The sequence below is a fragment of the Trichosurus vulpecula genome, chromosome 2 (genome assembly GCF_011100635.1).
Source record: "Trichosurus vulpecula isolate mTriVul1 chromosome 2, mTriVul1.pri, whole genome shotgun sequence".
Lineage (NCBI taxonomy): Eukaryota > Metazoa > Chordata > Mammalia > Diprotodontia > Phalangeridae > Trichosurus > Trichosurus vulpecula.
The window spans coordinates 220,191,514-220,208,050 of NC_050574.1; the positions used below are offsets into that span (position 1 = coordinate 220,191,514).

Here is a 16,537-nt window from a genome sequence, read left to right on the forward strand (position 1 = left end):
ACAGGACATTATTAAAGGGATGGTTAAAGTTCCTTCAAACACCTTGTCCTTCCAGTTCATCAACCTTAATTCCCTTGATTTATACCTTCGATGCATTTCAGCCATGCAGAGGTCAGATCCTTTGATCCCCCAAATCTGAAATTCCTCCTTTTTTCCATAAATTTTTCTCTCTCCTCTCCTCTCTTTTCTTTTTCTTCATCCACTTCCCTCCTTCTAAACCTCTTCTATGTTCTCTTGCTTGAACCTCTGGTCACTTATCCCTTGCTGCTCACTCAGGTGACCAGCCTGACTTTGGCCTCACTTTTCAGAGCTGTGACTAGCAAATTGGTACCTGAAGCAAATAAGGTTAAAAGTTCACCAGGAATGTGGCCACAGAGAATTCTACTGTGTTAATTGTTTGCTGACTATAAATTTTTGAAAAGAGCATTTAATTTAACAGAGTGAAATGCTGTGTTAAAGGTTCTCCTCCATGAAGACATTTCCCATGATTATATTAATCTCTTCAACCTTATGCATGGTTTTGAATTCTTCTACCTTTAGCTGTTACAGATGTAACTTTTCATTTTTCTTCTTTATATGTTGTAACTTTTTGTATTCAGATGATTTATCATTTGACAACATTTTGTGGTGCATAATATCAGATACTAATCTAAACCTATTTTCTCCCATACTACTTTCCAATTATCCCAGAAATTCTTGCTAAATTAAGATTGTACAACATAGAAGTTTGTGTTCCTAAGTTTATTGAATACTAAATTGATGAGTGCATTTTCTTGTGGGTTTTATTTTCTAGCATTTTATGTTACTGAACTATGTTTCAATATTTTTAATATAGTATCAGTTTTGATAATTAATGCTTTGTAATGTACTTTGATATGCTTAAAATATATATTACCTACTATATAATTTTTCATAGAAGTCACTAAGATAAATAGTTGGAAGGAAATTCAAAAAGTCATCTTGATCAACTCCCTATCTTCAATTAACTGAGTAATTAAAACACTCAAAATATTATTATTCTTTTCTGAACCATCTCTAAGAATGGAGTGTCCCTAGGAATGAAAATTCTCTTGATTTTATTTTGTGTGTGTATAATTAAATACTATATTAAAAGAGGATAATCTTCTGAACAACAACAACAACAAAAAATTCAGAAACCAATTCCTTTAACATTTTCTCATTGGACCCAATTTCATTTATATAGACCAAATTAATCCCTTTATCTTGGATGCTCTGTTTTCTCTCTACAATATTTCAAAAATATGATGGTCAACTCCTGAAGTGTGGTAACAGTGCTCTAATATGGATTTGACCCATCTGATTGCTTGCAATATTTTCTCCTTTACCTAGGAATTCTGGTATTTGGCTACAATATTCCTAGGAGTTTTCATTTTGGGATCTTTTTCAAGAGGCAATTAGTGGATTCTTTCAATTTCTATTTTACCCTCTGGTTCTAGAATATCACAGCAGTTTTCCTTGATAATTTATTGAAGGATGATGTCTAGGCTCTTTTTTGATCATGGCTTTCAGGTAGTCCAACAATTTTCAAGTTATCTCCCCTGGATCTATTTTCCAGGTCAGTGGTCTTTCCAATGAGATATTTCACATTGTCTTATATTTTTTCATTCTCTTGGTTCTGTTTTATAATTTCTTGATTTCTCATAAGGTCATTAGTTTCCATTTGCTCCATTCTAATTTTTAAGGAATTATTTTCCTCAGTGATCTTTTGTATCTGCTTTTCCATTTGGTCAGTTCTGCTTTTTAAGGCATTCTTTTCCTCCTTGGCTTTTTGTATCTCTTTTGCCATTTGGGTTAGCTCTTCCATGGCTTGAGACCAACTCATTTTCTTCTTGGAGGCTTTTGATGTAGGATCTTTGACTTCGTTGACTTCTGGCTGTATGTTTTGATCTTCCTTGTCACCAAAGTAAGATTCTATAATCTGAGTCCTTTTGTGCTGTCTGCTCATTTTCCCAGCCAATTACTTGACTTTTGAGCTCTTTGTCAAGGTATGACTCTGCTACCAGAGTGGAGAGTGCTCTGTCCCAAGCTTCAGGGGTTTTGCACTGCTGTTTTCAGAGCTACTTCTAGGCACCTGTAAATTTTCAGGTCTTCTGAGGTGGTATGATCCAATGAGAGGTGTTTACTTCTCTCTTGGTCTGTGTTCTGGTCTGTGAGTGATCTCAAGCACTCTTTTCTGCCTTGTAACTACCAGGAGGACTCCCCCTCCACAGCCACCATAAGCTCTGCCACACCAGCACTCTTCCTTGCCCTAGAACCACCAACCAGGACTGCGACCCAGTTCCAAGCAGGGCAAAGCAAGAGAATCCTTCCTCAGCACCAGCAAAGAGATCCATGCACTCCTGCTCTGATTAGTTGCTTGATTTCCACCCACTATCTGTGGGCCTGGAGCTCTGGAAGCAGCCTCCATTGCTACTGCTGCAGCCACCTCTGCCACCCCAGGGGCTGGCGCCTGACCACACCCTTTTGTCACTCAGGTCTAACAGACTTTTCCCACTGACCTGCTAAGTTGTCTTTGGCATTTGTAGGCTGAGAAGTCTGGAAACTGCCACAGCTCAGTGATTCAGTGCCCTGAGGCCTGTTCTTCCCAGTCTGTTCTGGCCTGGTCTGTGTGGGTGCAGCCCAAGGTAGGCTGAGCTCTGCTCCCAGCCCAGTGCAATAGACCTTTCCCAGTGACCATCCAGGCCATCTTGGGCAGGACACTTGTTTTATTCTGTCACTTTATGGGTTCTGTAGCTCTATAATTTGTTTAGAGTCATTTTTACAGGTGTTTGGAGGGATTTGGGGGAGAGTTCAAGCAAGTCCCTGCTTTCACTCTGCCATCTTGGCTCTACCCCCCAATTTGACCCATGTGGAACAGAGCAGATTCCCTTCTTGATCTTTACATGTTTTTGTGATTCTATTACTTCTAATAATTATCAATAATGTTAATTCTAATAATCATACCACCAAATGATTATTCCTTTCATCAGCTATAACCTCTAGTGCCTTCATGATATATTTGCACTAAACTCATCTCTCCCCAGTTCATATTTGTGAAATTGTGAAATTTTAACATTTAAGTGTAGCACTTTGCATTTGTCTTTTTTCCCTAAAGAGCTATCTTTAAAATGGTTGGGTTCCTTTTAAATTTTATTCCTGCCATCTAGCATATCAGCATCTGTGTTTAATTTAGCACCAGTTGCAAATTTGATGAGCACGTTTATCATTGCTAGATTAGGTCATCAATAAAGATATTGAATAAGATATGTCTCAAGACTAAGCCTTATAAGACAGAACTTTTCTATTTCTATCCTCACTTTGAACCATTATATGATTAATTTTCCTAATGAACAACTTGGATTAATTTATTCCACTGCTCGAAAACCTTCAGTAGTCTTCTATTGTTTACTGAATAAAATCTAAGTTTCTGAATCTGGAATTTAAGGTCCTTCATAATATGGCTACAACCAAATTCCCAGTTAGCTTCCATCTCTCTACCTCCGGGTACTCAAATTCAGCAAAACCATGATTTGTTAACCCAAGAATGGCGCCTACGCAATCCTGCTTTTGCCTCTCTATTAAAGCTGTTCCCAAGGAGCATTTCCTGACCTCTCTTCAAGTCACCTCTCCCTCCACCCCCACCCAAGTCAGAGCTGGTCTCTCCATGAGCCATCACAGTGCCCTTCTTTGTGCCTCCCTTAAGTTCTATCATAGTCATGTGTTAACATATCTTATTTTTCCATTAGATTATAAGATCCTGGAGGGCAGGAACAATGTCTTATTTATCAAATGGGTTTATGTCCTGACTCGAACACTTCATTGCTGTGTGATCATGGAAAAGGAATTGAATGACCCTGAGTTCCCTCCTTTGTAAAGTAGGGTTTGAAAGCAGAGTTAGTTGACTCGGCTAATAATAATCATAAATAATCATAAATCATAAATTTGTTATCAATATATATTTGCTGAATTAAATTGAATTGAGTACATTTTATAAACTGAACATTTCCCTCTAGAGGCAGCATGGTGTGGTGGAAGGAATACAGGATTTAGAATTAAAAGACAAGGGCTTATATGATATCTCTGCCACTTTTCGTGTCACCTGTGTGGCATTTGTCCAAACACTTAATCTTTCTTGGACTTAGTTTATTTATCTAGGCTCCCAGACAGGAGAACCCTTTATTTTCCTCTCCTTAACCCCAGACCATCTAGCACCCATCAGGGCAACATATAACCTGAAGGAGCAAGTTTCAAGGGGTATGCTTCTCTCCCAACTTTCCTTCCAGTGTTTCCTCCTATTTACCTCCTCCAAGATAGAACCCTCTACCCAAATCTTCATTCCTGAAGGAGAGAATCTAGAATCTCTGATCCTCAGTGATCTTCAACTCCATTGTTATGGCAGGCAAAGACTTTCTAGAGTGAACATGACAGCTCACACTATTTGGATGAGTAGAAACTCCGAAACTACAATTATTTCAGTATATGAAGGACCTCCTTGTATTACCATCTGCCCTACAACTGCATCCTACAGTCATCTAGGCTTTGATTCTATGTCCTGCCTCTTTGCCCTCCAGACTTCCTCTCTCACCTCCATCTGGCATGCCAGTGCGTTGTAATGGATCTTGCTGTGTGCTGCATTACTAAACCTTTAGGTTTATTATTTCTTTGTATCCTTCCTGAAGCTTGATTTGTTTATGTGTTCTCTCCCTCAGAGTGTGAGCTTCTTGAAACTTGGGACTCCATTGCTTTTCTAATTGTTTTCCCAGTTTGGTAAATAATAAGTGCTTCATCATTTTGTAAAAATTCATTCATTAATTCATCTGCCAATGAGGGAATTGAATAAGATGATCTCTAAGATGATCCTTTCCATTTCTCTGGACTCCCCTAGGCCTCAGTTTCTTCCTCTGAAAAATGAAGGAGGTTAAATAGATTATCTCTATGGTCCTATCCAACATATAGCCCTAAATCTTATGGAAATGAAAGGGATCATTATTAATACATGAATCAATCAATAAAACTAACAGTTATTATCTCCTCTTATACATGTGTAATGGTAATCAGGGTGTGACTTTTTTGTTTTCTCTTTTAGAATGCTAAGGTAATCAAGTACCTTTGATGAGTCTTGCCTTTCAAATGTAATAGCAAACAAAGTAGATTGTTTATTGTCTTTTGTTTTTTTGATTGAATCAAGAGTCTTTGACCTGTCTAAGAAACAAGAAACCATAGTTCACATAGGTTTGAGTGGCATGGTTGTGATGCCCCTTGACCCTGAGATGTGTGTATATAAGATCAGAGGTTAGTGTTTTGCCTTTGGGGGCACACTTATTGAAAGAGTGTTAGTGACAAGACTCGGGGTAAGCCATTGAAGCAGCCCCTCCCGCCCCCCAGTTTTGAAAACCCAGATTTTGGTGCTTCTCTTTTGGGTAACTATGTATTTTGATTTGGTCTGTTTATATTGTCTCTGTTTGTAATTTCTGTTTGTATTTGCTCTGAAGTTCAGGGTGCTGTTTTTTCCGCCTGAACTACTTAGAATGGTAAGTTGCTTTCCTTAGAAGAGCAGATCAAAGGATCTGTGCTGTGTGTTTTTGCTGTTGGTCTTTCACCCCCACAACAGCTGCTAACAACATGTTTGTTACAACATGATTCTTGTTATAAGCAGCTAGGCGATGAAATGGATAAAGTGATAGACTTAGAGTCAGGAACAACTGAGTTTGAATCCCGCCTCTAACACTTCCCAGCAGTCTAACTGGTCTAGTTACATAAATTCTCGGCCTCATTTTCCTCACAGGCAAAATGGACATGATAAAAACATCAGCTCCACAAGGTTGTTGTGAGAATCCAATGAGGTGATTCGCTTTTCAAAGCTTAAAACACCATACAGATTTTAGCTATTATTACTATTATCATGACAACCTCCAACTTAATATGAAATGGGCTCATTTTAACACCATGTGTTACCCTTCAGCTCTGCTCTCATTTCCATAGTCTTTGTTAACTTAAAAACTGTAAAACTGCTTTTTCTGGGAAGACATGTGTGCTTCAAAAATTTGGAGAACAAAATCTTCAAGGCTCTCCTTTATTCCCTGGACCCTTTTGAACCTGCCATTTTATTTTAAGTGGAAACCAAGAAACAGACACTACCTTTGGATATAAAACAAAATGCCATGACCACAGAGCGATGCTTAATTACTTATAAGCAGGCTTACAAACAAGATGGCTAGCTGTCCCTTAAAATTCCCAACTGGTGCTCCATACTAAATAATTGGAACGAGAAATGCAAACCAAATCCTAAAGGTAACATTTGGCAAAGTTCTTGATTAGAAATTCTGCACAGAGTATTTGTTTGGGAAGCAACTGAAGTACCCTCCCTAGCTGTTTTGCCTTTGAAGAATCTTCACAGAATCTCAAGTACTTGTTGTCACTGAGGCAAAAAGAACTAATTTGCTTCCCATTATAATATCTGCCTTTCCATTAGTATATTTAATTGTATTGAGGTCTGGGGAGTAAGCTCTGCCCTTTTGAATAAGGAAAAATGAGGGTAGAGTTGTTACTTTTGACAGCTCACAGTTAAAAATATTGATGGGGAATAGGGTTGGACGGCTGAGACAAACCCAAACTATAAAAGCCTTAATTAGCAGAAGCATAATTACAGGGAGCTATTGTGGAATAAAATCTAAATTGTATTAAAATATTTTTCCAACTGATTTGAAGATGGGGAAAGAGTGTTTTACACTACAAGCAATTTTCTCTAAATTACTGCCCATCATTGAATTTCTTAAATTAAAACTGAGTGCAAAAAATAAAAGCTTATTGCTGCCAGTCTTCATGTTGGTTCATCTTGGAATGATTTCCTTGCACATTTGGGGATTTTTATGTGCTTCCTCTTGTTACATGCTATGAAAACACAAATATCACTAATCCTCAAAGAGAAGGGCATTGGAATCCATAGAGAACAAAATTCCCTTCTTAATAAGTCATTTATTTATTAGTTTGCTCATTCATTCATTCAATTCTTCAACAAGTACTGCAGGCAGACCCAGCACCCAGCACAGTAAAATTAATCCATAGCCAAAGCTTTTAACAAAGAGATACATTTATTGATTTGAGTTTAATCTTCTTGTCTCTCTTTGACTCTCCTCACCCTCTATTGGAGGCATTAACCAGAAATAGTCTAACCCAAAATCAAAGAATGGAGGAAAGGAGGCAAGTGAAGAAGAAGGAGGAAGTGAGGCCTCTGGAAAATAAACAAAGTGAAGTTAGATTGTGTACAGCTGAGAATTACTTCGAATGAGTAAGAACTATGTTTAAGTAGAAAAGGCACTTAAATATCTCCCAAATATTTGCCATTGCATTAGATGTGAGCTCCCTGTTGGTAGAGATTCCTGCATTCTTATGATTGTATCTCCAGCATCTGGCAAACTACCTGGCACATAGAAGGAGGTGAGTAAATACATCTTGATTGATTTATTGATTCATCTGCATAATGAGAAGGTTAGTTTCTATGAATTGTAAGGCACTTTCCAGCTATTCAATTCAAATTGTCCTACATTCCCTGCAAAACTTAAACATTACTTTCTTTCCCTTGAAGTATTCTCCTCCTATTCCCCAAGATTATGGAATATATGTCCCATAGTCACTGGAAGTTTATGAAAAGGTCGATAATTAACTTTACATAAAGGCTTTCTGGAATTCTAAAGATGTTTCAGGATGTTTTTGAAATAAACCATCTCTTTCCTCTATCTCCTGAGAACCTCAGAAAATATATCTGCATTCTATGTGTGTATATCTTTCTGTTGATCTGTATGAATTAGTGATCTTACAATAAGGAAATTGGACCCCAAAGCTATCACAGACTTAGAAAAATATGGCTAGTGATGGGAATATGGATATTGAAGAATATATCCTGTTAAAGAACAATGAAATAAGTAAAGAGTTTGTTGGAATAGCATTTTTACAAAATCAGAAGTTTTACAGAATTCAAAGTGTTGTGGAGAGGATGCATGGTAGAGAGCACTTGAATGAGGACATTTGAAGAGGACACAGTAGTGATACTGTGGTAGGAAAACACCATAGACCAGGGCTGTCCAAAACGCAGGCGCCTGCATGCAGTGCTATTTATGTGGCCCACCTACAAGCACAGAAATTTACATAAATGCTTTACTAAACAAAGCTGAGCTACCACAGAGCTCTCACTAAAATGGCAAATGAAAATATATTGTCTATTGTTTCAATAAAAACCTAAGGTTGGATAGCCCTGCTATAGACCATAGGTGTCAAACACATTCCCAAATGGGGCCTCAAAAAAGCAAAAATACAATTGGGAAATATTTCACAAAATAAACAAAAATACAATGTAACACAGATAATGTTATTATGTAATTTTCTAATCCCATATGTGGCTCATAAAGATCTTTACGTAAAGGCTCTTTGTTGTTTGTTTGTTTTTTTTTGAAGGAGGGAAGGCCACAGCTAGTAAGTATGTCAAGTGTCTGAGGTCGAATTTGAACTCAGGTCCTCCTGACGCCAGGGCCAGTGCTCTACTCACTGTATCACCTAGCTGCCCCTAGGCTCTTGTTTCTGTTTGAGTTTGACACCTGTAGACCAACTGGCCAAAAGGAAAAAAATGGCTGATGGGTTTGGGAAGAAGATCAAGGAGACTTCAATTCTCCAGGCACCTTTTAGAGCTCTCTCAGCTAAAATAAAATAAATTGATCGATTCTTGACTTGCCTTAATGAGAATTAAGTTCTTTAATGAGTGAAGAAAATAACAAGGTGAATTAATACCCTTCACCTGATCATGATCATTACTATGATTTTTGAGAAAGAACTAGTTGCCAAACCAAAAATCATAGAAAGACTGAAAGGAAGGGACTTCTCTGTTTTAGAGTTCATAGTATATTAGGAAGGGAAATCTAAAGATAACCTGAACAATTCTCGAAATTTAAGGACAGCAGATTTCAAATCAATCAGTTAGGATTCCGAATTCTGTTATTCTGCAGTGAAAGTCTGTCCACCAGGAAAGCTCTGAACCTTCAGTGGTGGGAAACTCACTGAAAACAAAATTCTGAAGACTCAAGCAGAAATTGTTCCAGTTAGGAAGGAAAGGGAGAGCTGTCTAAGGAGAACAGTGTAGATCCACAGTGAACTTATCCACCACTTTATACTTTTTAAAAACGTGTAGAGAAAATGAAATCGATGGAAGGAAACAGTTGTAGCATGGTCCTAGTATAGTCCCGGAAAAAGTAAACTGAGAATTGAATGAACCTAGAGATGAATGCTAACAGCAAAAAGGGCATGTTAAACTGTATTGGAGATTGGACAAGAGGAAGGTAAGAGAAGAAAGTAAGAGAAATGACTGAACTAGGTGGAAGGAAAAATGATATTGTGTAACAGAGAAAAAGCAGAACCAATTGGTTCTTAATTTTTCTCTAGCAAGAACACTCTTCAGCCTGGGAATCATGTAACAGTGATTAAGATGAGGGTGACAGCCAAGATAAATGAAGAGATTGCAAGAGAGTATAATGCTCCCTTTGATTGTTCAAATGATCTGAACAGATGAACTCAATTTTAAGATATTTTGAAAATTTGCAAATATAGTTATTAAACCACTGGCTGTACTCTTTAAAAAAATCATGGAGAATACAATGGATGCCATAAGACTTAATTGTTTCAGTCCTCCCCAATTCTTCATGATCTCATGAATCATAGTAGACCGGTTCCTTTTGTCCTCCACTATTTCCAAAAGTCTGCCCAAGCTTATGTTCATTGCTTACATAATACTATTTATTCATCTTATATTCTGCTGTCCCTTTCTCCTTTTACCTTCAATCCTTCCTAGCATTAGTGTCTTTTCCAATGAGCCCTGTCTTCTAATGATGTGGCCAAAATATTTGTGTCACCTTTAATATTTGTCTTTACTATGAATAGTCAGATATCATGATCTTGCAATACTCTGAACCTACCGTCCCCTGTCAAAATCAATGGAAACACATGTTAAGTGCTTTCTCCCACTCCTCCTGCAGTATTTAGTTCACCAACTGCCAGGACCTCTGTTTCTCCATTACTTAAATCTTTTTTGCCCCTCTAGGGACACTCTGCTGCTGAAACCTTCTTGCTTTCTTGGTTTCCCTCCATTCCCTGAATAACTTGTGGAAGGGGGAAGAATTAAGTTTCTCATAAAGGAGAAAGACCAAGTACTGTCAAGTCAACAAATACTTATTAAGTACCTCCTGTGTGCCAGATACTATGCCAAGTACTGGGGTTGAAAAGAAAGACAAAAACCAGACTCTCTTCAAGGAGTTCACAATGGAATGGAGGAGATAACATCCAAACAGTTATGGATATAACATGATATAGATAGGATAAATGGGAGATAATCTCAGATGGAAGAAACTACCATGAGGAGGGACAGGAAAGGACTGTGATCTTAGAAGGATGAAATTTTTTGACTTCCCAGTTATAAGGAAAATGTGTATTTATGTATGTACATATAGATATATATGTAGATATAATAGTGTTTTATATAATAATGTATAAAAGGGGCTACATAGTAATATTTGAACCATAATTAAATATTATTTAGTGGGATGTGGAAAGGTGACTGTATCTGTGATTTCATTGGTATAGGATCCTCCCAGAGTGGAAACTAATTGTGTTGATGCAGAACTGAACCCAATTAGCAATATGTATTTTTGGAGAGATCCTTGGGCCACTGAGAGTTTAAATTATCTTCCCCAGGTCACATATGTGTCAAAATATGTGTCAAAGATGGGACTTCAACTCATCTCTTTCTGACTCTGAGGTATAATCTGTGTAAACTAGGCTTTTATGAGCTAGATTGGAAATTTAATCACCTTTTATATCATTGTTTCTATAATTTGGTCTAAGTTCTAAGTCTTTACCTGGGGATTTTCTGTGCTAACAATTTATTTTTTCATATTGAGATACTCTCTGATTTAAGTGAAGAAATAAAGATCATTTGTAGTTATCCCATTTATTGTAGTTTGTGGGAGTAAGTGGAATTGAAATGCTTAAAATTGTTTCTTTCCCTTCTCTCCTTCCTCTGTACCCCAACACAATCAATTTGTTTAAAGAATCCTTTCCTTAGTAATAATGTCCTTTCAAACTTAGGCAAGTCCATATCCAAATGATCAAAACATTCAATTTTGGAGTAATCGAAATTGCAAAGATTTTCTTTTGCCTGTATTTAGCTTCATAAGGTAATGAGTTTAAGGGAAACCTTAGACAAAACCTTTTTGTGGAGATACTTGCAATTTAGAAAAAGCATGTCTATAATTGTTGAAATTTCACACTTCTGGTTACTGCATTTTTATCATAATGAACATCACTTCTGAATTCCTCTGTGGTAAATGAAATTAATATTCCCACATGAACTGTAAATGGTAATTTATTATTAGACTCCCTAAGGTTTTGTTTCTTGCTGTGGCACCTTCAATGATTTCATCATAATTTAAATGTATTTAAATATAACAATTTATGCTCATAATCACTGTATTCTTCAGTCAGTCTGTTGCTAAGCTTAATTCTGAAAATTTTTCTATGCAACCTGGATAGCAGGCAATGCCTGAGTCAAGGCAACAGGAATAAAGAAAGACAGCTTTAGAAATATACAATCCATTCTTTCAGGAGATTAAGATTGGTTAACAGCGAGAATAATAAGCATGGGTTCAAATTACATATCAGTGATGTCATGGCTAATTCAGGCATGGTATACGGATCTGGCTAATGTTGAAAAATACTTTATAAATCAGGTATTATCACAAGGATTGTTTCAACTTTAATAAGGTTTTAGGATAGCTAGACTAAAAAAGATAGAGACTGCAATTGTGATTTCAGACATTATCAATAAGCATTTATTAAGTGTCGACTATATGCAGTTTTTTAAATGCTAGGGATCCAAAAAAAGCAAAAAGAACAGTTGCTGCCCTCAGAGTTCATGGTTTAATGTGAGAGACAAGAAGTAAACAGCTATGTACAAACACGATACATACAAGATACATTGGCGGGGGGTAGTCTCAAAGGGAGCACACTAAAATTCAGAAGGACTGGGAAAGTCTTCTTGTAGAAGGTTAAACTTCTGCTGAAATTACAAGGAAGCCAAGGAGGCCATGTTTCATATGTGGGGGCAGCCAATGAAAATGTCAGGAGTCAGACAATGGAGTGTTTTTGATGAACAACAAGGAGACCAGTGTCACTGGATTGAAACATATGTACGGTGGTAGAAGCTATAAGAAGACTGGAAAGTTAAGAGGCGGGGTAGGGTATGGAGGGTTTAAAAGCCAAACAGAGGATTTTATATTTTCTTATTGAAGTGGTAGAGAACCCATGGAACGTATTGAATAAGGGAAGGGGGGTTAGACTCGTGGTTTTGAAAGATCATTTTGACAGTTGTGTGGGTGATAGACTGCTGTGGGGTGAAAGTTGAGGAAGGGAGACCAACCACGGGCTACTGCAATTGTCGAGGCCTGAGGTAATGAGAGCCTGTACCAGGATGAGGGCATTCAAGTATCTAGCACTTACTAAGCTCCTATTTTATGCCAGGTAGAGGAAACTCCTGCATGAGGAAGCTCCCTCTACTAATATGGGTCCTAGAGAGTTATCTAGAACACAGAGAAGTTAAGTGAATTGCTGATTGTCCCACAACTTGTATGTGTCAGAGGTGGGTTTTGAACCCAAATCTTCTTGGCTTCAAGGCCTGTCTTCTCTATCTGTTATATCACATTACATTTCCAATAGTCTTTAGACACATAGCCTTATTATGCACAGTAGTAGTACCTCACATTTTTACAGTGCTTTATGGCTAATGCTTTCCTCAGCTCAGCCCTCTGAGATAGATAGTGTAAGTATTACTATGTCCATTTTAGAGATGAGGAAATTTAATTTCAGAGAGCTTAAGTGAATGCCCACTAGTACAGCTAACCAGTCATGGAGCTGGTTCTCTAACTTGGATTTCTTTACTCTTGATCTAGTGATTTTCTATTGAACCAGAATACATTTGGAGTCTCCAAGTAATGTAATTTTCAAAACTCTTACAATTGGCAGCCCCACACTGTAAAGAACTCTTCCCTATGTGTGATATGCAGTGCAATAATTTCAAATATCTAAGCTGTGAAGGGTATATTAGGTCCCAGTTCCACCAGCCCAAGACAGATCTGGGACCCATTTCTGAAATTCAATCAGATTTTGGCTGGTCACTTGTACAGAAAGCTCCTAGAAGATCCTGTTAAATTTCAGAATTATCAATATGTTTGAATCAATTTGGAAAGAGTGACTAACAGGTCACTATTTGACCTAGACCTTTTTAAAAAAACTTTTAAATTTTTAAGATTTAGTTTTGTTCTCTCTTTTCTCTTGGCCCGGACGGCGGCAGCATGGGTAGGTGCTGTGGTCTTCGTACTGCTCGAAAACTCCGAAGCCACAGGAGAAACCAAAAGTGGCATGACAAACAATACAAGAAAGCTCATTTGGGCACTGCCTTGAAGGCCAACCTGTTTGGAGGAGCATCTCATGCCAAAGGGATTGTCTTGGAAAAAGTTGGGGTGGAAGCCAAGCAGCCCAATTCTGCCATCAGGAAGTGTGTGAGAGTCCAGCTGATTAAGAATGGCAAAAAAAAAAATCACTGCCTTTGTTCCCAATGATGGCTGCTTGAACTTTATTGAGGAAAATGATGAAGTTTTGGTTGCTGGATTTGGTCGAAAAGGTCATGCTGTTGGTGATATTCCTGGAGTCCAATTCAAGCTTGTAAAAGTTGCAAATGTTTCTCTTCTGGCCTTGTACAAAGGCAAGAAGGAAAGACCAAGATCATAAAAATTGTATGATGTCTTTGTCATAGTAAAAAAATTTTCATATAAAAAAAATTCAGTTTTGCTATGAACAAATACTTTCTTTCCCTTTTCCTACTCTCCTTGAACAATATTTTTAATCCACATAATAAGCATACATAGGAAAGCAAAACATTCTCAAATTAACTGTATCAAAAAATGCATGACTCATTCTGCATTTTATGTCTATCCTCTATTTGGCAGGAGGCTGTTAGCATGTTCCATCTTTAGTCCTCGAGAATTGATTGCATTGAGCAGTGGTCTAAAGTCTTTCAAAGTTATTGTCATTGTATAAATTGTTCACCTAATTTTGCACACTTAACTCTCCATCCATTCATAGAAGTCTTCCCAATTTCCTCTAAAACTGTCCCTTTCATCTTTTGTTATGGTGAGATAATATTCCATTACATGCCTATATCATAATTTTATTTCATCATTCACCAACTGATAGTACCTCCTTTGTTCAAAGTTTTTGTTATTACCAAAAATGTTGCTATAAAATATTTTTTGTACATCTTGTAGGTTCTCTTCTTCTTTCTTCACTCTCTTTAGCAGTATATGCCTAGTAGTGGTATTGTTGAATCAAAGGGTATTCATAGTTTCATGACTTTGGCGTCATAGTTCCAAATGACTTTCTGGAATGGCTGGACCAAAAGTCCATTAGTGGTGCTTTTTTCCCCTCAGCCCCTCCACCATTTGTAACTTTCTTCTTTCATTATCTTTGACAATCTGATGAGTAGGAACTGATAAGTGGAACCTCAGAGTTATTTTAATTTGCATTTCTATAATTAATAGGGATTTTTAGCAATTTCTTGTAAGATTTTTAAGAGTCTTCCTTTGAAAATTGCACAAACATAGTCATTATTGTGGAGTGGCTTTTATTCTTATAAATTTGAATCAGATCACTATCTATCTCGGAAGTGAGATGCTTAGATAAATTTGTTGCAAAGATGTTTTCTTGGCTACCTGTATCTCTTCTAATTTTAACTTCCTTGGTTTGGTTGCAAAATGTTCAGTTTTATGTAATTGAAGTTTTAGGGATGCTAGGCGACACATAGATAAAGGGCTAGGAAGGTCAGGAAGACCAGAGTTCAAATCTGACCTCTGATACCCATTAGCTGTGTGAGCCTTACAAGTCACTTAACCCTGTTTGCCCCAGTTTCATCATCTATAAAATGAACTGGAGAAGGAAGTGTCAAACCATTCCAGTATCTTTGCCAAGAAAACCCCACCGAGATCACGAAGAGTTAGTTATGACTGAAATGACTGAACAACGACAACAACAAAATAAAAATTGTTCATTTTATCTTCTGTAATCCTCCCTATCCCTTATCTTGCCATCGACTCTTCGTCTATCCGTAGATTGGAAGACTAATTTCTGCCTTTCTCCTTTAATTCACTTTTGATATCAACTTTTGTGTCTAAGTCAGGTCTACATTTTGGAGGTCATCTTGGTATAGCATGAGATGTTTTAATTACATCCAACTTTCCATGGTGAAACCACTTTGAAATTATATTCCTAGATTTACTGATGTCTGACCCTCTGCATCTAAAGAAAATTGAAAAGGGTTTTATAAGGGATAGAACTACACCAGGATCTAGGAGGTATAATCCAAGGACACCTAAGGATCTGTCATGTGCCAAAATGAGTATATTTCATATAGTACAAAATATGTCCTCATTAATAGTTTTTTTTAGCACAGATGCAATAGAATAACAGTAATGTTGAAGGAAAATAATTTGTCAGTGATGGGTAAGAAAGTTAAGAGACTGGAGTCAGAGAAATGAACTAGAAGACTTTTGCAATAATTCAAGGATGAATCTGTGCTGTTTTTCAGTAATTTTTCAGTCATGTCCAACTCTTCATGATCCCATTTGGAATTTTCCCAGCAAAAATACTGGAGTGGTTTGCCATTTCCTTCTCCAGCTCATTTTACAGATGAGGAAACTGGGCCAAATGGGGTTAATTGACTTGCCCAGGGTCACACAGCTAGTAAGTGTCTGAGGCCATATTTGAACTCCAGAAGATGAGTCTTCATGACTCTAGGCCCAGCACTCCATCTTCTATACCACCTAGCTTCCCTGTATGTATCTGGAATAGAATGGCCCTAGGAAATAATATAGGAGGAGAAATATCACTTCATATCCATTAATCAAAACTTTGAACATATAAGAGTACCAAAGATTAAGCATAAAAGTGTTTAACTCAGAAGCTTTTTTGTGGTCACATGACACTGACTTCATTCAATCAATCATTAACTCATTCTGAGTGTAGAGTCTCTGTTTTAGTAGTTACTTCTACTTCCAATGATTGACAAAGTTCACAGAGTATTCCAGATTGCAGCTTTTATAACATTTTGCTAAAATGTTTAATTTCATGGAACTGCAGAGCACTACAGAATTTCCTTAGAGATATCCAGAGCAATGCAAAAAAAACACACAAAAAAATGAAACAATTAGTCTAATCATCCACATGGAAAAATGATAGAGTAAAAAAGGCATATTACCGAAGCATACCATTGAATGGATGGGAAGATGATTAAATACAATTCAACAGGGATTTATTAAACACCTACTGTGTGCAAATAAATATGCGAGGTACAGAGACTACAAAAGCAAAAACAAAAACGAAAAGTCTCTATCTTCAGTGAGTTTATAATGTATTATGTAGAGACATAACAAATATTGTTCAACAAAAA

At 37.1% G+C, this 16,537-nt stretch overlaps 1 protein-coding gene and 1 pseudogene across 2 annotated transcripts in view; both read left to right on the forward strand.

Annotated features, from left to right (window-relative positions):
* Window positions 1–16,537, forward strand: part of XIRP2 (xin actin binding repeat containing 2) — a 423,417-nt gene that overhangs the window by 71,150 nt on the left and 335,730 nt on the right. The window lies entirely within an intron of this gene.
* Window positions 13,389–13,824, forward strand: LOC118838854 (annotated as a pseudogene).